Source organism: Rutidosis leptorrhynchoides, chromosome 1, assembly GCF_046630445.1.
Source record: "Rutidosis leptorrhynchoides isolate AG116_Rl617_1_P2 chromosome 1, CSIRO_AGI_Rlap_v1, whole genome shotgun sequence".
Classification (NCBI taxonomy): domain Eukaryota; kingdom Viridiplantae; phylum Streptophyta; class Magnoliopsida; order Asterales; family Asteraceae; genus Rutidosis; species Rutidosis leptorrhynchoides.
This window is the reverse complement of record NC_092333.1, coordinates 518,894,304-518,901,151: the sequence shown is the minus strand read 5'-3', so window position 1 is coordinate 518,901,151 and position 6,848 is coordinate 518,894,304. Positions and strand designations below refer to the sequence as shown.

The 6,848-nt window shown below is 31.3% G+C and overlaps 2 long non-coding RNA genes across 3 annotated transcripts; both read left to right on the top strand.

Moving 5' to 3' along the window:
• Window positions 1–1,000: 1,000 nt before the first annotated feature.
• On the top strand, window positions 1,001–2,217 carry LOC139876907 (uncharacterized). The gene is made up of 3 exons (XR_011768362.1): window positions 1,001–1,367; window positions 1,678–2,027; window positions 2,115–2,217. It is a non-coding gene; the product is annotated as an uncharacterized lncRNA (long non-coding RNA).
• Window positions 2,218–3,081: 864 nt separating this feature from the next.
• Window positions 3,082–5,318, top strand: LOC139876901 (uncharacterized). Of its 2 annotated transcripts, none has more exons than XR_011768360.1 (3): window positions 3,082–4,255; window positions 4,491–4,575; window positions 4,669–5,318. It is a non-coding gene; the product is annotated as an uncharacterized lncRNA (long non-coding RNA). The 2 variants fall into 2 exon arrangements; XR_011768357.1 differs by having other exon boundaries at window positions 3,082–4,307.
• Window positions 5,319–6,848: the final 1,530 nt, after the last annotated feature.

The following is a 6,848-nucleotide window of genomic DNA, read 5'->3' as shown; positions in this document are numbered from 1 at the left end:
AGGAGATTCCGATTTGTGGGATCGATTTCTGAAACAATAATCTAACTGAAATGTAACGCGATCTAATATCTGAGATAAACTAACCTTTGATTCTGAGCTAGTCAATGATGATTTAACAATAGCTTGTTCAGTAGAAATCAACCCGCAATCCTTGTTTGATTGTCGTTTTTGGTTAGACGTTTTAAGAAAGAAACCTAGTCGAATTTGACTGGGTTAAATAATAAACGCACAAACAGGAAATAAAAAACCCTAGACGAAATCGAAAACCCATGCTTCAATTGTAATCAGTAGCACGGTAAATCAAATTGGAATCTCCAAGTTTGATTGTATGCGATTGAATGTGTTCTTGTAAGATTGTATGCTTTGTTCTTGTATGACAATAGTTAGTTCTTGTATGATAATGTTGTAGTTGTAGTCATATTTAAAAGATACTCCATATATAATTTTGGGTTTAAACAGTTAAAAATATAAATATAGTAGCTTTTAATTATTACAATATTAAATTTAATAAATAAATTAGGTATTATATAATTTATATATAAATAATTATAAATATATTAATGGAGAGAAATAAAAGAAAAATTGTAGCCGTTAAGTTAATAACATCACTCAAACTACTTTTAAAATTTATCAACACCACGAGCTCTTAAATTCAAAAGAATAATTGTTTATAAAAATCAAAAACCACTTCTACAATTTTTCAACACCACAGACTTTTAAACTTAAAAAAATTTATGTTATCTATCTATCTATTCTATTATTATTATTACATCATATAAAGTATAAGGATTAGTCTATGTGTCACTTAGCTAATCACTTCTTATAATTAGAATAATTCACATGTTAACCTCTGATTAGTGGTATTAATTACTCTTAACAATGCTCAAATGACGCCACGTGTCACATAAAGTTAGGAATTATTTAGGGCAAATCGTTCACCCCTCAAATCCCTAAACCTTCAAAAAAGAAAGAAAACCCCCAAATCATTATTTTCGGCGATTATCGCCGATGACCAATGAATTAGAGGCCACCGGTACCCGTAATTTATCCGTCACCATTTTGTACACATAACGGTATCACTCTTATGTAATATAGTTCGTTAATTTGATATCGCCTACAGCGTCTCATCCATTCTTAATTTTAGGGTTTCATCATCATCTACTTACAGAAAATCATCGCATCAGTTTCATCTATCTATTTCATTCCAGGTATGATTGATTAAAGGGTTTACTTTGATTGATTTTGAATCGGTTCAATTTTGTAATTTTGACAATGGCTGATTCTTGATCTTTTCAGATCTAAGCATATCGAAGCGAATCAATCAGTTGAGGTTATTTCGGATCAATCGAACGAATTGATTTAAAAATGTGAGTTTTTAATGAAGTTATATCTGGATATTTTTTAAAAAACTTCATCATGATATTTTTGATTCAGTTTTTTGATTACAATGAAGAACATGTAACCTAATGAAGATTGTTAATCTTTTTTATGATTAATTTTTTCCTGGAAATTATTAGTTACTATTATTAATTTTTGATATTTTTCTGGATATCATTTGATAAAATCAATAATTAGGTTTAAAATATACAAATTCGGTTGATTGATATTTTATAGCTTGATTGCAAATTCTGTTAACCTTTTGATATTTTATAGTTTGCAAATTATGTCTGGAATTAGGCATGCTTTTAGATTCGCGATTTGCAAATGATTTTGGGAATTTTAACAACGTGCTCGATTTCCAAGACGGCAGCTGTGAACAGGATGTGTCGCTCTCTGAATTGTTGTCACTCATACGAAATGGCAACGAATGCTCCTTTAAAGATAAGCAGGTCATGAATTTGGAACAATCAACGAGTCAGACTAACGTTAATGATGATTAGAGCTTTACAACAGTTTGCCTTGAATTCAAGTTTCATACCCGTCAATCTCAAGCTGACCCAAGTACGGAAAATGTTATGGGACAAGGGACTGCTTCTAGAAGACTTCGTCTGCTGATTGATTCATCATCTGGCTCATCAGTGTCCGAGGTAAGTTTTTATAAAATTAAAATATAAACTTTTGCATTTGGTCGAACAGTTTTTTTATTAACATTGTGGTTCTGTTTATATATGCAGGTCTGTGACTACATGGTGCACCCATGGCTGCTTTGTATGATGTACTACATTGTGTACAATTAAAATGTTAGTTTCTTTTTACCTTTTAATTGGTTTTCAAATTGGTTTTCAAATTCCATGATTCGCAGGGTTTTTTTTGCTAGCGTAGTTTAAAAAAGGTGTAGAAGTAGATGCACCTGGTCTCCTTTTTCATTTAGCCTTAAAGAGCTAAAGTTTCTTTTCTTATGGTGTAGCAAAAGTTGTTGAACATTTACATAAAAAGAGTCATGCTCCAGAGTATTTTTTTCTATTATATTGCCTGCAAGTTTGGGTAAAAGACTACAGGATCAAAACGTTTTTCGTCTGAAACGGGTTATTTCGTAGAAAGAGTCGAAATAAATTGGCCTAGGTTGACGCACATACACTTCTCTTTTTTAGTTTTTAGGTGAACTTATATTGTTGATTATTATTATAATATGAATATGATATGATAATTACTTTAATAATTTATATATTAGAGATAATTATTTCAGATAGAAGAAAGGAAGAAGAGACAAGCGTTTATGGTATGAGGTTTGGTTGTAATGAATTTCTACTGTTTTTCTAATTTTTAAAATTATGATATCTTGGCAACAGTAGTTGATACATGTTAATATATGTGTTGTATTTACTATGTACAAATTCGAAACTCTAACTTCAGTACAGTACTTACAGTTGTATGAATTTTCATTTGTCCAAACTTTATACTCTTTCTCTTCTGTTAGATTGTTTTAGGAGTCTGAAAACCAGTTACATGTATATCTTAGAGCACCAATTGTTCAATTCGATAAACATGGCCTGTAATTTATACTTTGTGATTTATACCAATTGTTCAATTCGGCAACTTTTGGGTCCTGCTTTTGGGTCTTGCTTTGTATTTGTAATGATAATGGGTTGAAAATCATTATGTGCTTCTCTAATTTTAGCATTTTTTTTTTTTTTTTTTTTTTTTGTTTTCTTGTTTTTTAAGGGTAAAAGCAGCAACCAAGTTGGGAGCACAGAACATCCAATCTGGCGTAAGTGATATGGCTATGCCTTGAGGTATGGAAAGCATGACTAATGTCCCTGTATGAAGTTTTTGACGTAATACATTAACATCAACTGTTTTGACCTGTTACAAGGAATAACCAATTTTGACGTGTTACCGACCCACCCATAGTGCCGTCTTAGGAATCATTGTTTTTTAATCCATGTGTTTTTTAACACTGTAGTAGCAAACTAGAAATACGCCCAACCCACTTCATTGGGTCAGTAAATGGATCGTGAAAAAAAAAATATGTAAATTTTTTTTTTTTTCGTTGGCTCAAATTAAGTTGTAATGTTATTTGAAAATAAGGTTACCAAATACATGTAAATCTCCTGTTTTTCAATTACAATTATATTCTAGATGCTACTATACATAGATTATTTAGTTGTACTTTTATTGGGAAATTTGAAAATTAGGATAAATTTTTATTTTGTAGTACATAAGTATTTTGCATATAGGTATAATATTATTTTGTACTTACATGTAACTATTAATTTCCAAGTAGTGTAGAAATATATGTATGCATGTAGTTATCATTTAACCCATGGGGCACATGTTTTAAGTAAGTGTGGGATATTGTGATGCATCTATTTGTTGGAAATTTGTTTTGGGTAATCAAGTTTGTTCAACTCAGTGTTTAGATGATGTTTCGAGCAATCGGGACTTGATATGTAATATCACTTCCATCAGGCGCACCCTGATTGAGGGTCCTGAAAGACGTCATGGACGTACTAATAAGTAGGTGTATCTACAGGGCTACCTTAGCCGCTGCTTTTTGGTGCAAACATCAAGGTATTTTACATTTCGATTCAGTTAGATGTGAAAAAATGTCGGGAAAAAAACACCAGGTAGATGCAACAAACATCATACATTTGGTAACGCTTTTCGTTGGTCACCTTAAAAATATCATTATCTACTTATTGCCTCGAAAGTTAACAATTTTAGACATTTATTAAAGCTTATGAGGTAATTGGTTTTGAATGGTCGCATCCTATTTGTGCGGGTTATTAATCTCATTACACTTTGTTTGATTGTTTTTTGTGCAGATTCTATAAAAGCATTCATTGTGAGGACATGCTTTTTTTTTCTTTGATATGTGAGTTAAAGATCTAATTGATGGTTTTTTTCAGCTTCAAAGTTATTGTTTCGTAAGTTTCATAACTTTCATATTGATATTGATCATGATCATAATCATAATGAAAAAAAATACAGTAACATTTTAAATAAATCTGTTTTGGGTACATTTAGTAGCATGATTTAAGTTATACAGATGATGTAGCTGTTTTCGTTACATCTTTAGATTTGCTACTCATTTTTGGATGCTTCTTTAGGTACTTCAATCATAAATTTGTTCAATCAGTTCACATCAACAACAACAGTCCCAATGGTGTTCAATAAAATTGGAATCGTTCCAGAGTAACTTCTATTATTTTTGCAATCAATAATTCAGAGATCTATTGTTATTTGGTAATACTATTATTGTAAATTTATCAATGGTTGTTTTATTAGTATTCGGTTCACTGTTGGTTATCATTGATGAATTAACACATTGTGAGTTGGACCCATATTAAGGTGTTAAGGTAGCATTATAGAACAAGGTTCACGTGTGTAATTGCCGCAATTTGTGCATTTGCCCATCAACCGAATGGATCATCTTAACAGTCAATGAATGTTTGTGTGAGCTATTCACCCTTCATTGTGGTAGAAATATGTGTATTTGGTAGGCAACACTTTGGCAGATGTTGGCTTTATGGGTTAGGTCATCGTCACAGTCAAGGTCATCACAACTGTCGTGTGAGGTATACATGGTCTGATGATGTTACTACTAGCCTATATGCACTACTTAATATGCTTTCAATTTACTCATATAATATAAATGTCTTGATATGGTTTGCATTTTTGTAGCATATAATCATTTGTATTGATTGCTGATAGGTTCAAATGGGAGGTAATGGTTCTTGCATATAGCATCCAAGTATTGTCGATGTTTCTGTTGGAAAGGTGTTCATATACGCCTTATTCGCAAAGTCTTCCATTCTTGCTTCCTCTGTTGGTTTTCGGCATGTTGTGATTAAATTTTTACCGGAACAACGGCTAGGCATATTGGATAGTTACCATAAACATTACTTCAGAATGAAGATGATAAAACTGTTTTTCTCCATCTCATTGACATTTAGTTGTTTTATTTAAACTATATTAATTTTTTTAGTCACATGGAGCAAACTTGATGTTTTTTTACTATAAATAATTGGTTGTTTGTAATTATATTCATCAATAGCGTTTACGTCATTAATCGGTATCAATACTAAGTTTTTCTCATTTTCGGTGTGGTTAAGTATTGTTTTTGATCGACGGTTGATTAATTGGTTAGTTGCATTGAGGTATTGATTTAGCTATAATTTATGTGTTTGTGCTGTATTTGTCAAAGTTTTTATGTGAAATATGTTGCAAGTGTACAAGCAAAATTTTATCATATACACTTCTCCATGGATATTTTGTCGTGTATTAGTTCTTCGTCACCACTCTTCGTCACCACTTCCAGTTCAAATCTTATTTGTGATTCCATGTATTGAGATAGTTTGATTAGTTTAGTTGGAATACGATTTGCATTGGCATAAATGCATCATCGTTTGCTTATGTTGATTTTCGCTTAAGTGGAATGTACTCCAATTAAGCCTTCAAGAGTTTGATGTTTATTGAATCAATTAAGGACCGGTATTTAGGTGCACTTCACGTAAGATTCTAATTGATTCAATACACATTAAATGATGTCGCATGCTAACGGGTACAATACATACTAACGAACCGGGTACAAATTCTTGATGCACAAATTCATACTAACGGACCAGGTACACATTCTTTGTGCACACCATGTGTTCGAGTAGTTATCCGAATGTTGAGAGGTTAATTTGTTATACTAAAAGTTTATTTGAACAAATTCTTTAATTGTGCCTTTAGCAATTTAGTGCTGCAAAGTGTGCTTTTGATTGTTGCTCTAATTTGTGACTTTGATATGACACGTTTCCTCCACAAAATTGATTTGTTCACCATGAACTTCATGAATGACAAATTTTATTTATCTTTTCATATGAATTTAGGGTTCATAGAATCGAGTGTGAAAGTGATAACGATTTGTTATCTTTTATTGATATGATACCGTTTTTTTATGTTAATTGTTCAATCTATTCCGTTGAATATTAAATTTATCGAATCTATTATAATCATAGCAATACAGTGTTTGATATAACATATACGTTTTCAGTTTGTTTGATTAAGAGTCTCCGTGCAACGCACATGCTCTTAAAGGCTAGTATAGTATAAAAGGTAAGTGATTGTTCACAAATTACTATTATTATTTTGTATCGGATTTTTATAACGACAGTTTTAAAAACTGTCGTTAACACACATAAATACGGAGTTATTGTATATAACGGTTAGTTATTAATTTGTGGTGGCGGTTATTCAATTGTACAGTTATTATATCGTGTTAATTGTTCCTTTTTTTATTTTAATCAATCAATTTAGATTTGTAACTAGATAAGAAATTTTATTAGTGTTAAATATAGTTAATTCATGTTTTATCAATTTAGCGTTATATGTTTAGGTTAACCCGTAAGACGTGTACTTTACCCCTGATTAGACGTAATCTATTTGGAACAGTCCGTGACCGTTTTCTAAACTTTAATGAT